Source organism: Heptranchias perlo, chromosome 13 (assembly GCF_035084215.1).
Source record: "Heptranchias perlo isolate sHepPer1 chromosome 13, sHepPer1.hap1, whole genome shotgun sequence".
Taxonomy (NCBI): Eukaryota; Metazoa; Chordata; class Chondrichthyes; order Hexanchiformes; family Hexanchidae; genus Heptranchias; species Heptranchias perlo.
The window spans coordinates 10,751,378-10,774,526 of record NC_090337.1 but is presented as its reverse complement, the minus strand read 5'-3'; the positions used below and the strand labels follow the sequence as shown (position 1 = coordinate 10,774,526).

Genomic DNA, 23,149 nt, shown 5'->3' with positions numbered 1-23,149 from the left:
GTCAATTTCTTGTCTTTCCGACTTAGGGTTGCCAACTCTGTTCGAATATATACCTGGAAGTGTCATCACATGATCTCACCTCCAAATGCCCCGCCCCCCACACTCCTGCCATTGGTCGCCCGACATGTCCATCCTCACGATGTCCCGCCTCCCCATGCCAATTGGAAAGCGAGTAGACTCTTCATTACCCAATTGGGTGAATCAAGACTGTCAGTCAAACAGCCTTTTTTCCCCATCTCCAATATTTTTATAACTAGTTAAACAAAAGAGTTAAATGTAAATGTTTTAAAAGCCACAATTTTTTTAATGCCCCAATGATTTTTCTCCCAGGTTTAGTTTACAGCAGTGTCCTGGAGATTAGTCTTTAATTCCTGGAGGCTCCAGGGCAACCTTGGAGGGTTGGCAGCCCTATTCCGACTGCTGACCACAGTGCTGTGCACGTCCAGCGTTTTCTTCCCATTTCAGGACATGTTGGATTTTGTGAGACTAGGCTCCCGATGTGGAGCCTCGCTCACTGGGAGAGCGGAGCGGAGAATAGGCCACAGATTTCCGGCATTTCTGATTTTCTGGTCAATAAATTTAATGAGTGGAAAAGCTATAAGAAGAAAAATTTGCAGGGCTACAGGGAAAGAACTGGGGTAGTGGGACTAATTGGACAGCTCTTTCCAAGAGCCGGCACAGGCACGATGGGTCGAATGGCCTCCTTCTGTGCATAAAATTCTATGATTCTGAGATAACTGCTGGTGGAGCCCCTTATCCACCACTTCTAATTCTCTAATCCACATGCTTTGATTCGCAAAATATACCCTCGTTTGATCTGTTTGATCTGTTGGTGTAGGTTTTGCTGTGTTCACTAATATTAGTGCAGTTGTTGGCAGTGTAAAGCAGTGAAACCCAGTTCAGATTCACATAGGCCTTTTTTTTGCCAACATTAGCTGATTGAGGAAAATATATCCCCTTTGTTTTTCCGGCTCTTTTGAAAATCGTCTTCCGCCCCGGGCTCAAAACTGAAAAGGACAATGCTGGAGAAAGTGATTGGCTGACACCCCATCACGTGGCTGAACGTCTCGTGAACGTCTCAATCGGGCCTGGCTGTCCTCAGTCACCTTTGAACTTCAGTCACCTTTGAACTTGCAGCATTTAAACAATCTGAGCAGTGTATTCTCAAACAGTAACATCGAGTTCATCATTGTTCTGTTACGGAGGAGGACTGTGGAAATTACGAATAAGGTTCCCTATTCACAACTTTTTTTTTGAGGGGCAGAGGTCAGAAGGGAGAAGGTTTGAGGAGATTGTGCAATTCCTGGGTTATGCATCTGTCGGGAACATGTCTCCTTGAAAGAGCCAGGTGTCTGTGGCTGGCGGAGGCAGTCAGTCAGGAAAACTGTGGCAGCAAAGCTCTTAGGCCCTTATATGAAGAATGACGAGGACATAAGATGTAATTTATATCTTAGTGTGATTAGTGGTTGAGCTCTACACTTGGTTATAACGGGGTTTGAGCCAGGATCAGGGCGAAGTCTGTTACTTCAGGAGATCTGTCATCACAGTTTATTGTTACAGTGAGGTTTTCAACTGTGCAAGTACATAGTATTCCTAATCTCTGCTGAGCAGAATGAACAACACCAACTGAATCAAAACTCCAAACCATACCAACATGAATATAGCTCACATTGGGCAAAAGTATATAAAAGATCATGCAAAGGCTGTGAACTCAAGCCCAATGTGCTGGACTGGTGCCGATGGGATCATACCAGAGTTTGGGATGGTGTTACTGTTGCCCGGCGACAGTTAAGGCCTCTTGGAATTTGTACCAGTGTTGCGTCAGGACACTGTTTACACAGCCCTCAGTCTGATTCCAAGTTGGCACTGATCGCACGGTGGGAGTGTGTGGGGCTGGGTATCTGGTAAATGTAACTTTTAACCAGTTTTATGCCAGAGGCACAATTCTGGCAAAATTGAACTTGAAGACTATAGAATTGGCATGAGGTTTACCAGATAATATGCAGAGCGAGCCAATGAGTTGTGTTGTGAAATAGGGAACAAGCCTATATTTAAGCTTGCTGTGCAGGTTAATCCTGAATGTGCTGAATTTGGAATACTCTTTCGATTTGGTGTGAACAGATATATTTTGACTGAAGCAACATCTTTTGACGGGTACAATATTTTTGATTTTTCTTTCCTTAGCCTGTGGTGGAAACAAGTAAATGTCAAACAAAATCAACCTTTTCGTTTTTGTTTAGTGATGAGAATTTTTCTTTTAAGCAACAAAGTGGGGGGCGACCTAATAGAGGTCTTTAAAATTATGAAGGGGTTTGATAGGGTAGATGTAGAGAAGATGTTTCCACTTGTGGGGGAGTCCAAAACCAGAGGTCATAAATATAAGACAGTCACTAATAAATCTAATAAGGAATTCAGGAGAAGCATCTTTACCCAGAGTATGGTTTGAATGTGGAACTCGCTACCACATGGAGTAGTTGAGACGAATAGCATAGATGTATTTAAGGGGAAGCTAGGTAAGTACATGAAGGAGAAAGGAATAGAAGGATATGCTGATAGGGTTAGATGAAGTAGAGTGGGAGGAGGCTCGTGTGGAGCATAAACGCTGGCATAGACCAGTTGGGTTCGAATGGCCTGTTTCTGCACTGTAAATTCTATGTAATTCTGCATAAAGTCTTTGTGAAAAAGTGGAATTAGAGATATGAAATGCTGTAAATCCACATCAGGCCCAGCTGAAAGGAGATGATGGGATAATTTCAATGGGATGAAAATTGGATGAGTTCTACAATTCAATTATGGAGCCAGGTGGTGAAGTTGAAAATGACTCCTGATAGATTAAAGTTTCAATCAAACAGAAGGAAAGACACTGCCCAATGGCACGGTAAGCTGGACAGACCAGAACGTCTGTGCCAAGTTAGCTGACCTCATCTGCCGGCGACAGTCGGGGTTCTGCAAATGGCCTTACGCCACTGGACTAGACTGGTTAAAATCCTCTGGTTTTGGGCTCTCACTCTTGATCATTATCCACTGACCCCTAATGAACAGTGTGAATAGCCTGCAAACACTCAACACAAGGGCTTATTGGTGAATAATGGGCGCTTGGAGGAGGTACGGAAGGATTGCTGTCACCCGTGGAACTGTACCCAGTAAGAGTCACTGGCCTCAGAACAGTTTCTAATACAGCTCTAAATGGCACCAACTTGATGATCACACTCAGAGGCTACAAGTGTGGCTCGTGCAAAGAAATAGAAAATGTTCCTCTCTGCAGCAGTGTTACAATTGCAGTAAAAAAAAAGATGTCTGAAGATTGATCCTGTCATTTAAATTACGTGACCAGGTCAACCTTTACAATCCCGAGCCTCGAATGGCTGAAAACTGATCTTCTAAGCCAGTCAACCAATGGACCAACGAAGCTTTCAGGATTGAGATCAATCGATTTTCGTTGGTTAAGGGTATCAAAGGTTATGGAGCAAAGGAGGGTAAATGGAGTTGAGGTACAGATCAGCCATGGTCCGATTGGCTGGTGAAACAGGCTCAAGGGGCTGAATGGCCAACTCCTGTTTCGATGTTGCAATCAGTGTCTAATTTTGGATAAAGTGCATCCCAACTCCAGAATGAAGAGATACCATTGGATACTGTGGGGAGGGGGAAGAAATAGAGATAAAATGGGAATACATTCGGATTTTCTATAGCACGGCAAACGAGGAGCATTTGTGTCACAATCAAGGTCCTTTGACTTTGAGCCCAACACTCAAATCTGCACAAATTATCTGTGGTTTGTCAACTCTTAGCGAGGTTACTGGATGGAGTGCCTCTTGAAAGTTTTGGAAAACGGGGAGGAATGTGACCTAGAAGGCCATGTCTGCCAGCAGCCAATTGACGCTGTTGGCAGTTGTGGAGAGGGTCCGTGTCCTCGATTGTCTCCCTTTGCCGCCTGTGTCCTATCTGTAGGAGGCTGCATCGTGGCAGCACAGCATGTACAGAAAAAAAAATCTGAAATGGAAATCAAACAATTTATCTTTCATGTGCTTTGCAGCTGAAACAGTTTATTGAAGTTATTTTAAAAATGTGTTTCAAATGTTGCAAACTAATTATTTCCATACCCTGACGATCGCTGACAGGGAGGTGGATAGTGTATTATTCTTCACCTACTAGCAAAACAAATTAACTCTTTGTTTAATTGAGATAAACTTCCGCAATTTGCAAAATTCATACGTTTCAACACCTGGGATTTTCTTTCAAATCCACTCCAGACAGATTGACTGAAAGTAACAAAGAACAATAACAATTTGCATTTATGTAGTACCTTTAACGTATTAAAACGTCCCCAAGGCACTTCACAGGTGCGATTATCAAACAAAATTTGTCAGCGAGCCACGTGAGGCGATATTCGGACAGGTGACCAAAAAGCTTGGTCAAAGAGGTAGGTTTTAGGAGCGTCTTAAAGGAGGAGAGAGAGGTAGAGAGGCGGAGAGGTTTAGGGAGGGGATTCCAGAGCTCAGGGCCTAGGCAGCTGAAGGCACGGCCGCCAATAGTGGGGCCAAGAAAATCGGGGATGCGCAAGAGGCCAAAATTGGAGGAGCGCAGAGATCTGGGAGGGTTGTAGAGCTGGAGGAGGTTACAGAGATAGGGAGGGGTGAGGACAGGGAGGGATTTGAAAACAAGGATGAGAACTTTAAAATGTTGGAGATAGACATGACCTGGAGTCATGTGATGTCATTAGTATTACTTCCGGGTCAGAGAACAACCCTCGACTTCACAGATTCCATGTGCAGCATAAACAGTTACTTTTCCTTTATTCCCTTTCATTTCCTCCCCCTTCTCCTGAAAGCAAAGAGGTTCCATTGGCACTGGGCGCTCTTCGTTCTTTATTTGCCAGCCCAGACTGGGATTGTCGGTACCATAGCGGATCTCAATCATAGAGGCGCAACAGCTCAGCCAGATCAGATGATTTGTCCTGTCCTCCTCCAATGTCCTCACACACACACACACATGCTCCTTGCAGCAGGAGTTCCTGGACCACGATCGGGAACGAGAACCCCATTTAATTGCCTTCTCTCCCGAACCCCATTGGCACGAAGGCTGAGTCCAGCGCCCATGCCACTGCCCCAGCTTAGATCAGTTAATGCAGCACAGACCAGGGAACAGTCTCAGTTCCATAGTGGGCAATGTACTTACCAAATGAGCCAAACTATCTTCTAAAGAAAAAAAGTGAACATTAGTATCCGACGGTCAAGCAACCTTTTGTTCAATAATTCTTTTTGCATAAATAAATATATTTTTCAAAATTCTTTCCCGACACTTGTTTCTCAAAATAAAGAAAAGAAAGTGGTGGACTTAGCCTTGGGGTATTAGCGCGAAATGGGTGATAGCGAGTCGGCAGCCTGTTTTATACCTCACCCAAAACGGCAAAGACAATCTAGCGGTGTGTAAAATGGGCTGTCGACTCACTAGCGCCCATTTAGCTCCCGCCTGAGACCAATTTCACGCCTGGAATCTCTAGCAGGCAGCAGGGAGAAAGAATGTCAACAAACCCAGCACTTGTGAGATCCTCCACGAGATGGTGAAGCCAAACTCTCGTATTTTCTTGGCCACAAGACGGAAATGCTGCTGCTCTCCTCGAAAGGTTAAAGGTCACGAGTGAAATTAATTTTTAGCAGTTTTGAAATTGTTTCCAATGACTGACTACACAGCAGGAAAATAAATAAAAAAACACAGCACAGGGACCTGGAACTGAAATTAAAAATAAAGATAAATGAAAATCCTACCTGGTTTAAAAAAGCTGCCGCTTCTGACATTGGGGGATTGTGATATCCTCGTCGGGCATGAGCTGCAGAGGCTGTGATATTAAACGGCCTTTCTGGTGCGCATTTGGTCAATCAGATTGGTGACTCATCTCACACTAATAGGCATGTTATATCAAGCAGTTTGCTTTAACACAAGTGGTTCTGGCTTCAGTTTGATATAAACTACGCAGGGTAATTCTTTTGGATGAGACATTAAACCGAGGCGCTGTCTGCCCTTTCACATAAGTGCAGGGGAGTCCTGTCCAATATTCATCTCTCAACCAACATCACTAAACAATATATTATCTGGTTATTGCTGTATGTGGGACCTTGCTGTGCGCAAATTGGCTGCTGTGTTTCCTACATTACAAGAGTGACTGCACTTCAAAAGAACTTCATTGGCTGTAAGTTTTGGGATGTCCTGAGGCCATGAAAGGCGTTATGTAAATGCAAGTCTTTCTTTAATTCGGGTGCAAAGCCACCTTTGCCGCTGGTGACCCCTTCATTGCGCGCAATTTTTAAAATTATTTATGGCTCTGATATGCATTAGTTTGATTTATAGCTACATTAAGATCCATCTGCTAGTCCTTAGCCATCTGCTTAGTAGGTCCAGATCTTTTGAATGTTACTCATCCCTCTTATATTTGTCATCTGGCCACGAAGTTTGGTGCCATCTGCAAATGTAATAATATTACTAGCTGATCTCCCGTGGCAGTGCAGAAGTAGATCCAAGATCAAGCATAGCCTTCAGGTGAAGCAGGGTTCGAGCGAGATGCAGTCATATCTGTCATTTGCGATCCTATTCCCGGCTGTTTATTTCAGAGCCTATTGTTCTCCTGTCACATGTTGCCTGATGAAACCCAAAACGCACTTTCATTCAAATTGCTTGTCTTGATTGCAGCCCTGCCAACACACACACACACACAAACACACAGACACACACAGCACAGACACACATAGACACACACACACAGAAACACACACAGCACAGGCACACACACATAGACACAGGCACACACACACAAACACACAGCACAGACACACACAAACACACAGACACACACATAGAGACAGGCACATAGACACAGGCACACACACACAAACACACAGACACACACACATAGACACAGACATACACACACACCAACACACACAGAAACACACACATTGACACACACACACAGACACACACACACGCACAGACACATACACACACACACACACACAGGTCCTGCAATTCACCAAAAGTTTCTTTAATGCTTGTGATTCACATGGGAAATTTTACTACATAGGTTGCAAGCTTTAAAAAAAAACTTCAGCTAACTGCAGCCTTGCGCTGTTGACCCTGACACCATTTTGGGTGCCTGATGTCAGTTGCCCTTTGCCATGTTACCCACCATTGTACGAAACCTAGTCAAAAAATAAATATAATTGCCCTTCCACATGAACTCCAGCTGCATTTATTACATAGTTAAAACAAGTTGGGGTTTGTCTCAATGACAGATCACATCTTCTGGATTCACATGACATTGACTTTGATCTTGATGAAGAAGTTATTCTAATGTCTCTATGGTGCACAGTAGTGTAGTGAGTATATTACTGGACCAGTTAATCTAAACACTAATATAGGATATGAGTTCAAATCCCATCATTGGTAGTTTAAGAATTCAGGTTAAAAAATCTGGAAATGAAAAGCTGCTGTCAGTAAAAGTGACCATGAAGCTGCCAGATTGTCATAAAAACCCAACTGGTTCTCTTATGTCCTTTAGGGAAAGCAACCTGCTGTCCTTACCTGGTCTGGCCTATACATGACTCCAGTCCCACATCTATGTGGGTGACTCTTAAGTGACCTCTGAAATAGCAATAAATGCTGACCTGGCCAGTGATGCTCACACCCTGAGAGTGAATAAATAAAAAGCACACTACTAGGTGGTTAAATTCTTGCTGATATTAGCGCACTGATATGTTCATATGAAGTTCTTCTTTCCACAGTGTCAATGAAGGCCCATGGATTAACATGGGAATTTCAAACAAATGTGATAAGTAAATCCAAAGTAATTCACTGGATGTGATGCAGTTTGGGACACTCTGTATGTTATAAACAATCAAATTGGTGTGGTTATAACTAGCTGCCTTTATTTCCAGACCCTCTAGAATTTGTCAAGGAATAGTCAAAGCAATACAATAGAGATCTTGGAGTGTAATTGCTACAATGTGCTTACTGCCATCAAGGGGCCATCTAGTCTTCGTTTAACACTATGCAAGCGCCATACAGATCACTAAGGACATGATAAGGCACTATTTTTCTGGGAGCTGTTTCTTCTTTCTTTCATGTGTTTGTTACTAATATTGCACCACATGCATATCTATCATAATATGATCATTGGGAACACTGATTTCCCCGCCATGCACAGAACAATCACATTTGGCACCTCGTGTAAGATTGGTATTTTTTTTATTGTACGCCAGTGGAAGCTGTGGAGATTTTGCGTTGATGGGCCTCCAATTGTTTATCCACAGGTGTCCCCCGGGTGGAATTCCTGTCCATGTCTAAGATTAAGACCTGCCCCTTCCTAAATTGTTTTTAGATTCTGTCCGAAGCCTTTGTGGCATTCTTGAAACAAATAATGTCCCTTTTTAGATTCATGCTGTCTTCTTGCTGAATAACTTAACTCATATTTCTTTCGTGTATCCCTTATTGATTCCGTTTTTAAAGATAATTTTCACTTGGGTAACTTCAGTTGAATAAGGTCATGAGAAACAAAAAAAAAATGCTAGTTTAATGACTTGAAATGTATTTTTGTTTGCCATACAGCAAACGTTTCAGTAACCCTTGCTGTGTTTTATACAAACAAGGCACGTTGCTTAGACTCGCAATGCTTGGCTGGTGCTTTGTAACCTTGACTCTCATCCCACAGTACTCTGAAACTCTTAGCCAGAGAGTTCAGGAGATTTGGCAGATAGAGGCTGAGTACTCTCTGTACAAAGAGGGTAAATCGAGCCGATGAGTCATAAAGCAGGCTTAGGGAGAGGCCATATAGGGAGGTGTCAGCCGTGGTTCAGTGGGTCGCACTCTCGCCTCTGAGTCACTGAAGGTTATGGGTTTAAGTCCCACTCCAGAGACTTGAGCACATGATCTAGGCTGACGCTTCAGTGCAGTACTGAGGGAGCGCTGCACTGTCAGAGGTGCTGTGCTTTGGATGAGACATTAAACCTGGCCCGCCCTCTCAGGTGGATGTAAAGGATCCCACGGCACTGTTTCGAAGAAAGAACAAAGAAGTCCTGACCAATATTTATCCCTCAGCCAATATCACTAAAACAGATTATCTGGTCATTATCACATTGCTGCTTGTGGGATCTTGCTGTGTGCAAATTTGCTGCCACCTTTCATAAGAAATAGGAGCAGGAGTAGGCCAATCGGCCCCTCCAGCCTGCTCCGCCATTCATTAAGATCATGGCTGATCTGATCCTAACCTCAAATCTAAATTCATGTCCAATTTCCTGCCCGCTCCCCATAACCCCTAATTCCCTTTACTTCCAGGAAACTGTCCATTTCTGTTTTAAATTTATTTAATGATGTAGCTTCCACAGCTTCCTGTAACTACACATCAAAACTACTTAATTGGTTGTAAAGTACTTTGGAGCATCCTGAGGTCGTGAAAGGTGTTGTATAAATGTAAGTCTTTCTTTCTTTATATGTCTGCCCATTCAATGGTGCACAATGGAGGAAAGACCAAAGGTAAAAGACAGATGGGTTGAAAGTTTCCTCTGACTGCATACTCAATCAGGTTCCAAATGAACAAATGCCCGCACTCACAGGATTTCCCCTATTAAAGGGCTAATTGGCATCCATTTGGCACATGCACTTAGAAGCCAAAGAGTGTTTTGTCTGGGAAATGGAAGAATGCCACACTGGTGCAGTAGGAGTGGTTCTTCTGAAGTTGGGGGTTAGAGAACATCAGTGTAGGGAGAGCTCTGTTCAGCTTCTAACTATGCTACACCTGAAAACGCAGCACCTGATTCTGACACTGGGTCCCTGAAATGGAAATGTATTCCTTTCTTCAACACTAGCATCTTTCACCTTGCTGAATATAAACTTTTTTTTTTAAATTGGGAATAACAAAGTAAGTGTAGTTTAAACTAATCCAGATTTCACAGAGGTGGTAAAATCATGATTTGGTAAGGTTTTGATAAGATTAAGAATTTAATATTAGGCTGGGCGATATTAGTAGATGACCTGTATAAAGGTTGCTGCTTTAAGAGAGATATTAACCCATTTACTTTAAACTCATTTACACCACCACTAAAATAGTCGTCAAATTTCATATGAATGAGTTAAATGTTCATAATCTAACATTTTACAGCATCATTTTAAAGGTCTTAATGAGAGGTTAATTGTACAGAGAATCATAAAAGGTCCCAGATTCCAGCGCATTAAATTTATTAATAATCTATCTAGTGCTGAATGTATCCAATTAATATCTTATATATTGCACTCTTACAGGCTGGTGAACTTTGATGATTCCAGATATTCTAAGAGCCTGCTTTAAATGGTTCACTCTAACATGACCTCAGCTCTCTGAAATCTGGTAAGTCTTTCTATAAGTCTTTCTGATTGTAATACATTTTCCAACCGTGTACTGCTCCCCTTATGAATGATTAATGAATTGGTAGTAAATCCCTCTCTGCACTTTACTTTAAACAGGTTAATACTTGTGTTAAAAAAGCACGCAGATGTGTTTAGCCTTAACAGAACAGCACACCATCAGTAACCATGGGTCTACATGTTTCATGCTTTAGTACATAAACAGCAAATGTTACAAGTGCCATTATATATGTGTTATAGACTATATGTACACAGAGATTATTAATACACAATAGACAGAAAATTACTCCTCTCTACAACAGTGTGTTATTCTATTTTATATAGGGGAGCACTTTCCTCAGTAAAGCAGTGCTTAGTATGGTGTAAAGAGCAGTGCTGTGCCTCAGTAAGAGTATATTATAAAGAGAAGCATTTTACTTTTGTAAAAGTGTGCATTATATAGCATAAAGAGCAACACCATGCCTCAGTAAACGAGAGTATAATATAATATAATCAGTTGATCCCACGATGTCTCTGGTCTGATGTATGTTATGTGATAGAGGCTCATGGAAAAATGGTGGTGATGAAACTAAAAATATCCAGCAGTAAAACTTAAGGAAAGGACATGAACATGGACTTGTTGTAGGAATGGAAGATTTAGCTGTTGTTTTTACTCCTTTAGTGGTTGTAATTTCCCCAAAGAAAATAGAAAGACAAAGTATAAACACAATTTGCAGCCTGTAATTACTTCTATAGTAGGTATAATTCTCTGAGGAACTGTGATTAAAATTGAATGAGAGGGGAATTGAGTATTGGAGTGGTCTAGCATACTGTGCTTTCGATTTGGGACCAAGTCAAGCCTTTATGCCTGATGGCTGTAAGAGTTCTACATACAGCATCTGCCCAATGTGTCAGCTTGGCTCAGTGTTTGTACTTTTGCCTTTAAGTCAGAAAGTTGTGGGTTCAAACCCCACTCCAGGACACAGGCACAGTAGTTTAGTGGTTATGCTACTGGACTAGTATTCCAGAAGCCTGGACCAATAATCCAGAGGGAATGTGAGTTCTAAATCCCACCATGGTAGTTTGAGACATTTGCATTCAGTATAAAACAAAATCTAGAAATTAAAAGTTGGTATCAGTAAAATGTGACCATGAAGCTATCAGATTGTCATTAAAACCCAACTGGTTCACCAATGTCCTACCATCCTTACCCAGTCTGGCCATAGCTAACGCTCAAGTGACCTAGCAAGCCACTCAGTTGTATGAAACTCAGGGTAACTGGGGATGGGCAATAAATACTAGCCTTGCCAGTGGCACCCACATCCTGAGAATGATTTTTTTTTTACATCAGTACAATACTGAGGGAGTGCTTCATTGTTGGAGGTCATCTTTCAAATGAGATATTAATCCAAGGCCCTGTCAGCCTGTACCAATGGCTCACTGGATATAAAACATCCTGTGGTTCTGTTTGTCAAAGAGCATCTTTCCTTCAACCCATACCTGCAAAAATGGTTTGGCTGGTCATCCATCTTATTTGCTGTTTGCAAAATTGGCTGCCATGTCTGTGTACATAACAACAGTGACTGCAGTTCGTAAGTAATTGTAAAGGGCTTTGGGAGATCCTGAGGTTGTGATAAGGCTCTATATAAATGTCAGTTCTTTCCTTTTTGATGGGTGTGACGCCAAGGTTCAGAACTGTATCTAATTTAAACCCAATTGGCAATCTCATTCAGAAAATTCACGAAGATGGCTGCCTGGGAAATGGATAATGTTACACTGATTCAGTGTCGAGGCTGACGGTCTATGAAAGTTAAGATTAAGGCACTTTGTTGGGGCGCAGCAAAGGGAGTTTCACTCTACATCTGGTTGTGCTCGACCTGATCTGAGAGAGTAATTAATGCTCTCGAGTACTTAATGTTTAGCATTAAACATCCTTTCCCTTGATGAGTGCAAACTTTACCAAAAGAGATTTGTTTTTTTTAAAAAGATTGTCAAGAGGAAGTTTTCTGGAGTAGCAGAAAAACAAAGACTGAGTGTTTGTAAATAGAGAGAAAAAACCCCTTTAAATTTGGGTCAAGCTGCTAGAAGATGCTTCTGAAGGGGAAGTAGGTCAGTGCTGGGGAATGAAGCACTTTTCCACTTTTACTGCTCATGTCAACATCAGGCAGTTAAAGCACAGACCGGATACACAACCTCCTCAACAATCGACCTTAAACCACCCTTAGAACTGCATCAAAGTGACTCTTCATTTCCCAGCCCTCCTTGTGATTTCTCTGAGTGAGACTAGCGCTAACTTTGGACAAAGTCATACTGAAGACAAATGCCTTACAGGGAAATGGGTTGTGATAGACCTCCAAACTTATTTCATGTAGAGCAGATACAGCCAGTAGAGAAAGAAAGACTTGCATTTATATAGTGCCTTTCATGACCTCAAGACATCCCAAAGTGCTTTACAGCCAATGAAATTTTTTTGAAGTACAGTCGCTGTTGTAATATAGGAAACGGCAGCCAATTTGTGCACAGCAAGGTCCCACAAACAGCAATGTGATATTGACCAGATAATCTGTTTTAGTGATGTTGGTTGAGGGATAAATATTGGCCAGGACACCGATGCGAACTCCCCTGCTCTTCTTCGAAATAGTGCCCTGGGATCTTTTACGTCCAGCCGAGAGGGCAGACAGGGCCAAGGTTTTATGCCTCATCCGAAAGACGGCACCTCCCTCAGTACTGCACTGGAGTGTCAGCCTAGATTTTGTGCTCAAGTCTCAGAAGTAGAACATGAACTGGAGCTTGAACCCACGACCTTCTGAGGCGAGAGTGCTACTGCTGAGCCGAGGCTGACAGGATGCATTCATCCCATCAGTCAGGACATGGTACTGAAAGAATATGACACAATGAGCTATAGTCCCCAGAAGTGTGAGATGAATGCGACACTTTGTGTACGAAGAACATCCTTCCAAGTGTAGTCCATAAAACATCTTCACTATAAAACCTGTGGTAGTCACACTTTTTGCTGGCACCTCTTACACCATAAAAAAAGTTTGACAGGCTACCACTATTTCATTACACAGTGCATCTAAGGGCATGCATTATGTATACGAAAGCAGACAGCCAGCAGTGAGACTCAGGGCCTTGATCCCAACACTAACCATCAAGTCCGAAGCCTCAGTAACTCTCGGCTTCATTGGAAGCTCCCGTATATAATTACTGTCTTGAGTCTTTACGCCAGCCTGTATTCTTAAAATACGTCCTATGTAAGCTTTCTATTAGCTACTAAAGCTGTCGTATTTTAGTAGGTGTTCTTTAACCGTGAAGCTTGCGAGTGATGGAAGTGGGACGATAATATTTATATGAGTGATGCGAGATCTGAAGGTTAACAGGAGCATGTGGCTGGTAATGTCGTAATAGAAAACAGGAAATTGCAGACAGTAGTAAATATTGGAAGCATTTTAATGTTGAAATGTTTTGCAAACCAGAGATGTGGCTTGTAAATTTTATGGTAGTTATTGGCGAGGCAAGTCCCATAAATCTCCAAATATAAGGTTTAGTTTTCCCAAGTACGCGCCGGCGGAGAGGAACTTGAAAACCGCTGGCACATATCAGGAAAAATCAGGCAGTGCGGTTCCAATAAACCCCTGGTGTCGAGGCGAGGCTCTTCAACACTGGCACATATTTAGAGAATTTAAGCTGTGATACACATACCACCACCACCCAAACAATTGTAAAAGTGGGGGTTCATATTCTTTCTTTCCTTTGGTAGAGTAGACGTAGAGAAGATGTTTCCACTTTTGGGGGAGACCAGAACAAGGGGCCATAAATATGAGATAGTCACCAACAAATCCAATAGGGAATTCAGGAGAAACTTCTTTACCAAGAGGGTGGTGAGAATGTGGAACTCGCTACCACAAGGAGTAGTTGAAGTGAATAGCATAGAATCATTTAAGGGGAACACATGAGGGAGAAAGAAATAGAAGGTTATGCTGATAGGGTTAGATGAAGATGGATGGGAGGAGGCTCATGTGGAGCATAAACATTGGCATAGATCTGTTGGGCCCAATGGCATGTTTCTGTGCTTTATATTCTATATAATCTTTGTAATTCTAGCTTGCATTTATATAGCATCTTTCATGTCCTCAGTATGTCTCAAAGTGCTTTACAGCCAATTAAATACTTTTGCATTGTGGTCACATGTTGTAATGCATCTAATTTGCACACAGCAAGGTCCCACAAACAGCAATGAGATAAACGACTAGATAATCTATTTTGCTGGTGTCGTTTGAGAGTTAAATGTTGGTTAGGACATCGGGAGAACTCACCTGCTCTACTTCAAAATAGTGCCATTTGATCTTTTATGTCCATTAGAGAGGGCAGACGTTTTAACGTCTCATTTAAAAGACGGCACCTCCAACAGTGCAGCACTCCCTCTGATGTATCAGCCTGGATTATGTGCTGAAGTCTCTGGTATGAGGCTTGAACCTCTGGAGGCTTGCCTTCTGACACAAAGGTGACACATGGATATTATGGGTGTGGTATGATAATCTAGTCTAGTGCTTGTGGTAGTGGGCTATTAACCCAGAGGTTGTGAGTTCGTAATCCCATCATGGCAAGTTGAACTCAATAATTCTAGTCATTTGTGGGCTGGCATCAGAAAATGACCATGGAAGCTGCTTGATTTTCATTAGTTCACTGCCACCCTTACTCAGTCTGGCCTACATATAACTCCAGTCCATACCATGTAGATGAATCTTAGTGCTCTCTGACCTACCCTAGTGAGATGCTGAGTTGTATATTTAATGATTACTGCAAGACCGTAGCAACATCTTTTCTGGCAACTAGGGATGGGCCCACATCCAGACAACAAACTAAATAAAACAATATATATATTTTTTAAATGGTGGGAAGTAGAGGGTGCATACTATACACTGAGAGCTATATTATACTCAAAGATTTACTCTAAAGTGCTGGGACATTGAAGTAAATCCATTGACCCTGAACCTGTCTTCACCACACATCTGCCCTCTCAGGTGGGCGTAAAAGATCCCAGGGCACTATTTCGAAGAAGAGCAGGGGAGTTCTCCCCGGTGTCCCGGCTGATATTCTTCCCTCAACCAACTTCACTAAAAACAGATTATCCGGTCATTTTCACATTTCTATCTGTGGGACCCCGCTGTGTGCAAATTTGCTATAGTGTTCCCTACATTACAACAGTGGTTACACTTCAAAAGTACTTCTTTGGTTGTAAAGTGCTTTGGGACATGCTGAGGTCATGATTGGTGCTATAGAAAGTCTTTCTTTCTTTCCTTTTCCTCCCTCCCTTTCTCTTTCTTTTTTTCTCCCTGTCTTTCTTTCTGGTACCCTGGCTGATTTTCCTTCTCCCTAGCCAAAGAGCACCGAGCTCCATGGGCTGAATCAGCACATGAGCCAATGGGACAAACCTGGGGCATTTGGTTTGTGTGCTCGCTACTACACCAGGCAGTGCATTTACCCATTGACCCACTGTTGAGGGGAACTGGCAGTTTACAGAAAGTGAGTTACGGCCGAAACCCTCAGCAGTGTTTTCTTTCTGTTATCCACCAGCTCTGAATGCATATGGTGTAATTATCGAATGCTTGCTGCTTTGCAAATAAGATTTAGTGGCAGAGAATTCGGGCTGTGTAACAGGAAACCCGAGCACCACAGCACTAGATTAGAAATGGAAATGTTTATTGTCTGTCCAGCAGTCCGTTAGCACTTTCCGTCATTGCTCATTTCCCTACAGAGTGAAGTAAAAGCAAAGGTCTTTTGTCTGGCTTCCTTCTTTTCTGTGTTTGCTCACTAAAGGTGTGTGACGACAATGCAGGGAAATGGAATATGTTCCGTGTTATATCGAGCGGCATTCCTCGATCAGATGGAACATGAGTTAACAATCTTCCTCCTCAAGAGTGCACCTCTACCAACACACCTCCAGACAGACAGACAGACAGACACAAACACAGACACACACAAACACACACACACACAAACACAGACACACACAAACACACACACACACAAACACACACACACACACACACACACAAACACAGACACACACAAACACACACACACACAAACACACACACACACAAACACAGACACACACAAACACACACACACACAAACACACACACACACAAACACAGACACACACAAAAACCAAAGGGAGTGATTTTAACCCCCAAGAACAGGTGGGTTGGGGGTGGGTGGGAGTTGAAAATGGTTTTTTTTTGGGTCGCAACCGTAAAATCTTCGGACTTTGCGTTCCCAGTGGGAAGCCTGTGCTTTTCCGCGCTGACGTTAAACCCGGAAATAAAGCCGGGCTGCGACCCAAAAAAACAACTATTTTCAACTCCCACCCGCCCCCAGCCCACCCGTTCTTGGGGTTTAAAATCACCCCCAAAGACACACAGACACACACACAGACACAAACACAAACACAGACACACAAACACACACAGGCACAAAAAGATCTCTCGTCCTCTTCTAAAGATACTAATTAATGTTGGGGTCCAGTTCCACAGGCCCCAGCAGCCCCGCTGATACTTTGCCCCACTGGCCAATCTTTAGTTGCAAGCAGACCGTGCAAGCCATGGGGCCTGATCCTCTCCTCATCCAAACGTTCTAGGAAGGGGTCACTATTATAATCGCCTGTATAGGCAACTCTTGGACGAATTTGTACCAGTCATATTGTTAAATTGAGCAGTGCCCTTCTCAGGTCTGGGGCTGAGACACACTGCTGGGGCAGAGTGGAGGGATCTTCACTCTGCTGGGAGTGCTGGATGTAGACACTAGATGCCTGAAGTGGCAAGGTGCTCCATTTCCGTGACCTTAACAAGCACTAAATTCACCGAAAGATAACAAAAAGTCAGGTGTCAGTAAAGTTTACTTTCACTAAAGTGTTTCCATCAATTATCACTTATACGTGCAGCAAATATTCTGCTTCTTTGTGCAATATGGTGGTCACGCTCAAGTTGGTTCAATTTGGCTTTTCCAACGCTAAAGCCAGCTCTCCTCGGCAACCTGCACTTCCAATGAGCTGACTGGAGACCTTTTGTGAAGAGTAATCTGGGATAGTGAGCTCTAGTTGAACAACAGATCCATTTATTATCTGTGGATTACATGTTGGATTGTCATGTTACTTCAGAAAATGATTAACATCCAACACTTTCGTAGCAGACTAAACTATCCAACAGGTTTATTCACAGATCTAGTCATTCACAGCAAGCAAGAACAAATTGAATTCAGTCTAAAAATTGCAGCGGCTTTCAACCAGTTTATGAAATGATTAAAGAGACAAACCAATCAGTTGAGTTCCCTTCAATGGCATTCCCTGTAGATTCTTTCAAACAAAGAGTAGACAAACCCCTCTCAGAGTGGGAGTACTGCATCTGTTTGATTCCCAGCAGTTGTAATCATTCTTGACATTACATATCCATCTACAGAGGTATGTTTTGTGAGCTAGCAATCACAGCTAGCTCCTTCACATATACACAATCGTATGAAGGTGGCCACTTCTGGCTGCAGTGTCTACAGGATGCACTGCAGCAACTTGCCAAGGTTTCTTCGGCAGCACCTCCCAAACCCGCGACCTCCACCACCTAGAAAGACAAGGGCAGCCGGTGCATGGGAACAACATCACCTCCAAATCATACACCATCCCTACTTGGACAAATTTCGCGTTCCTTCATCGTCGCTGGGTCAAAATCCTGGAACTCACTACCTAACAGCACTGTGGGAGCACCTACATCATACGGACTGCAGCGGTTCAAGAAGACAGCTCACTACTACTTTCCCAAGGGCAACAAGGGATGGGTAATAAATGCTGGCCTTGCCAGCGATACTCACATCCTTAAAACGAATAAAAGAAAAGCAGAGAATTGCAAACATTCATCTGGGCTTGATTCCACTTGCACCACTGAGGTAATGGGTTGGATAATCTTAAAATTAGAGCTGAGCCGTTCAGGGGTGATGTCAGGAAGCACTTCATCGCACAAAGGGGAGTGGAAATCTGGAACTCACTCCCCCAAAAAGCTGCTGAGGCTGGGGGTCAATTGAAAATGTCAAAGACTGAGAGTGATAGATTTTTGTTAGGTAAGGATAACAGAACCAAGGCGGGTAAATGGAGTTAAGATACAGATCAGCAATGATCTACTTGAATGGCGGAACAGGCTCGAGGGGCTGAATGGCCTACTCCTGTTCCTATGGTTTTCTTCTCCAGGGCCAACGCTGCCACCAATGTGCCAGGGTGGGCCTTATGTCCACCACATGGCTGCACTGCTGACCCTGGCGATCAGCTTAATGTCTATAATCTGGGTGGGCTCCCGGTGGCACCCACCTTGGGGAGGGGGAAGGGAGGAAAATCTCTGCAGCAGTCCTCTGGCACCTGCAGTAAGGGGCTGTCTGCCTCAGGAGCAGTGGAAGAAAAGGCAGAGAGAGAGAACAAAATCAACTAGCCTGCAATTGATTGCGTTCCGTTTGGGTGAAGGATATAAATTTGAAATCCCTCTCTGCCTGCCTTATTACACCAGGAATGCATCGATGTTCCGAGTATCCAGGGTTGCCCCAGGACATTAATAACAGGAATTGCACTGTGTTACCTTTTCTCGTCATTAACACATCATATGCCTGCCCATATTTGGGCCAGATGTGTTCCACATCTGCCGTGACTTCTGTGGGGGGGGAAATCCTGGAAATGTGCAATCTTGTGATCAGTGACGCGGTGATATTACTGCAGTGCTAGTGTCTCTCTTGAAAGGCAGCATCAATTCTTTACAGTTTATTAAACTGCATTATAAGAGTTGGAGCTGCAGTAAATATCGCATTTGTTACACCACATTCAGCCAGTATATGTGCTCGATTACCTCTGTACGTAGGTTTTAGTACACTTGTTCGTCCGTTTGGAGAAATTTCTGTCTGCGTTGTTCTAATGCAGACTTTAACTCATTTCAAAAGCAGCTGCATTAAAATAAATGGGCTAAAGCCTGCCTTAAAATAGCACAGACAGCAATTTATGCACAAGCATGGACCAGTGCACTAAGAACAGCACACAAAGGGAGTTAAACCCATCAATGTTTGTGGAAACAAAAATTGTATGTTAATTGTTGCAGACACTGCTCAAAAAAACTCCCCTAAAGGCCAACAATGCCTCCTTAATGTGTCACAGAATTGAAACCATTGTACTATCTCCCAATTTAATCCATTCCTTTTCAGCAGCTAAAGACCCTGGAACTCCCTGGGGACAATTTTAACCTAACCGGCAGTCAAAAAACTGATGGGATCGGGTGCAATGCTGGTTTTGCACCTCTCCTTTGTACACCTCTCCTTTGAAGTCAACGGACAGCAATATTGGACGGGGTGTAAAACCAGCATTCCACCCGATCCCAAGGGATTCCCGCCTGGCGAGTTAGGTTAAAATTAACCTCCCCCCACCCCCCATGTCCCTTAAGAACATCCACCTTGGTGTCACCTAAGCACTACTTCTTGATTTACCTCATAGAATCATACAAAGTTGTGGCACAGAAGGAGGCCATTCGGCCCATCGTGTCCGTGCCGGCTGAAAAAGAGCTACCCAGCTTAATCCCACTTGCCAGCACTTGGTCCGTAGCCCTGTATGTTACGGCACTTCAAGTGCTCATCCAAGTACTTTTTAAATGAGTTGAGGGTTTCTGCCTCTACCACCATTTCAGGCAGTGAGTTCCAGACCCCCATCACCCTCTGGGTGAAAAAATTTCCCCTCAGCTCTCCTCCAATCCATCTATCAATTACTTTAAATCTATGCCCCCTGGTCACTGACCCCTCCACTAAGGGAAATAGGTCCTCCCTATCCACTCTATCTAGTCCTGTCATAATTTTATATACCTCAATTAAATCTCCCCTCATCCTCTTTTGTTCCAAAGAAAACAACCCCAGCCTATCCAATCTTTTCTCATAACTAAAATTCTCCAGCCCTGGCAACACCCTCATAAATCTCCTTTGTACCCTCTCCAGTGCAATCACATCTTTCCTGTAATGTGGTGACCAGAACTGTACGCAGTACTCAAGCTGTGGCCTAACCAATGTTTTATACAGTTCGAGCATAACCTCCCTGCTCTTATATTTCACGCCTCGGCTAATAAAGGAAAGTATCCCGTATGCCTTTTTAACCAGTTTATCTACCTGTCCTGCTATCTTCAGGGATCAGTGGACATGCACTTCAAAGTCCCTTTGTTCCTCTACACCTCTCAATATCCTCCCATTTATAGTGTACGCCTTTGTCTTGTTTGCCCTCCATAAAATGCATTACCTCCCACTTCTATGGATTGAATTCCATTTGCCACTTTTCTGCCCACCTGCAGTCTACAGTTTTCCTCCTCACTATCAACCACAAGGCCAATTTTTGTATCATCTGCTAACTTCTTGACCAAAACCCCCACATTAAGGTCCAAATCACAAAAAGCAAGGGACCTAGTGCTGAGCCTTGCGGGACCCCACTGGAAAAAGCCTTCCTGTCACAAAAACACCCGTCAACCATTACTCTTTGCTTCCTGCCACTGAGCCACTTTCCCTTGGATTCCATGGGCTTTTACTTTTTTGACCAGTCTGCCATGTGGGACCTTGTCAAAAGCCTTGCTAAAATCCGTGTACATTACACCAAAAGTATTACCCTCATTGACCTCCTTGTTATGTGCTCAAAAAATTCAATCAAGTTAGTCAGACATGACCTTCCCTTAACAAATCCATGCTGACTGTCCTTGATTAACACGTGCCTTTCTAAATGATGATGTGGAGATGCCGGTGATGGACTGGGGTGGACAAATGTAAGGAATCTTACAACACCAGGTTATAGTCCAACAGTTTTATTTGAAAATCACAAGCTTTCGGAGGCTTCCTCATTCGTCAGGTGAGTGACACGAATGAGGAAGCCTCCGAAAGCTTGTGATTTTCAAATAAAACTGTTGGACTATAACCTGGTGTTGTAAGATTCCTTACATTTCTAAATGATGATTAATGCTGTCCCTCAGAATTGATTCCAATAATTTGCAAACCACCGAGGTTAGGCTGACTGGCCTATAATTACTCGGTCTATCTCTTTCTCCCTTTTTAAACAACGGTACAACGTAGCAGTCCTCCAATCCTCTCGCACCACGCCTGTAGCTGGGAAGGATTGAGAATGATTGTCAGAGCCTCTGCTATTTCCTCCCTTGCTTCTCTTAACAGCCTGGGATACATTTCATCCGGGACTGGCATTTATCTACTTTCAAAGATGCTAATCCCCTTAATACTTACTCTCTCACTATGTTTATCCCATCCAATATTTTACACTCCTCCTCCTTAACTATAATCTCTGCATCATCCCCCACTTTTGTGAAGACAGATGCAAAGTATTCATTAAGAACCATACCCACATCTTCCGCCTCCACACAGAGGTTAACTTTTTGGTCTCTAATAGGCCCTACTCTTTCCTTAGTTATCTTCTTGCTCTTTATGTATTTATAAAACATTTTTGGGTTTTCCTTAATTTTACTTGCCAGTATTTTTCACACCCTCTCTTTGCTTTCCTAATTTCCTTTTTAATTTCACCCCTGCACTTTCTATACTCTTCTAGGCTTTCTGCAGTATTGAGCTCTCGGTGTCTGACATAAGCTTCCCTTTTTTGCCTTATCTTACCCTGTATGCTCCTTGTCATCCAGGGAGCTCTAGATTTGGCAGTCCCACCCTTTTTCTTTGTGGGAACATGTTTACTCTGAACCCCTTGAATCTCCCCCTTGAATGCCTCCCACTACCTTTAAGTAGTTGTTTCCAGTCTACTTTTGCTAAATCACTTCTCAGCTTAGTAAAATTTGACTTTCCCCAATTTAGAACTTTTACTCCTGTTCTCTTTGTCCTTTTCCATAACTATGCTAAATCTAACTGAATTATGATCATGACCAGCAAAACGCTCTCCCACTGATACTCCTTCCAACTGCCCAGCTTCATTCGCTAAATCTAAATCCAGAACTGCCCCACCTCCTCCGTCTTGTGGGGTTTATTTTTATTCGTTCATGGGATATGGGCGTCACTGGTGAGACCAGCATTTATTGCCCATCCCTAATTGCCCTTGAGAAGGTGGTGGTGAGCCGCCTTCTTGAACCACTGCAGTCCGTGTGGTGAAGGTTCTCACACTGTGCTGTTAGGTAGGGAGTTCCAGGATTTTGACCCAGCGACGATGAAGGAACGGCGATATATTTCCAAGTCGAGATGGTGTGTGACTTGGAGGGGAACGTGCAGATGGTGTTGTTCCCATGTACCTGCTGCCCTTGTCCTCTAGGTGGTAGAGGTCACGGGTTTGGGAGGTGCTGTCGAAGAAGCCTTGGCGAGTTGCTGCAGTGCATCCTGTGGATGGTACACACTGCAGTCTCAGAGCGCCGGTGGTAAAGGGAGTGAATGTTTAGGATGGTGGATGGGGTGCCAATCAAGCGGGCTGCTTTGTCCTGGATGGTGTCAAGCTTCTTGAGTGTTGTTGGAGCTGCACTCATCCAGGCAAGAGGAGAGTATTCCATCAAACTCCTGACTTGTGCCTTGTCGATGGTGGAAAAGCTTTGGGGAGTCTGGAGGTGAGTAACTCGCTATAGAATACCCAGCCTCTGACCTGCTCTTGTAGCCACATTATTTATATGGCTGGTCCAGTTAAGTTTCTGGTCAATGGTGACTCCCAGGATGTTGATGGTAGAGATCCATCTCGGCCTCCTCCTGATGGGGATATCGGGAGGAGGCCGAGATGGATCATCCACCCGGCACTTCTGGC

At 43.4% G+C, this 23,149-nt stretch overlaps 1 protein-coding gene across 2 annotated transcripts in view; it reads left to right on the top strand.

Moving 5' to 3' along the window:
- The window catches only part of mbnl1 (muscleblind-like splicing regulator 1), a 580,601-nt gene that overhangs the window by 119,717 nt on the left and 437,735 nt on the right, over positions 1-23,149 (top strand). For both annotated transcript variants that reach the window (XM_067994954.1, XM_067994931.1), the window contains exon 2: positions 10,288-10,372. The gene's annotated coding sequence lies outside the window, so the exon portion shown is untranslated. The remainder of the gene's footprint in view (positions 1-10,287; positions 10,373-23,149) is intronic.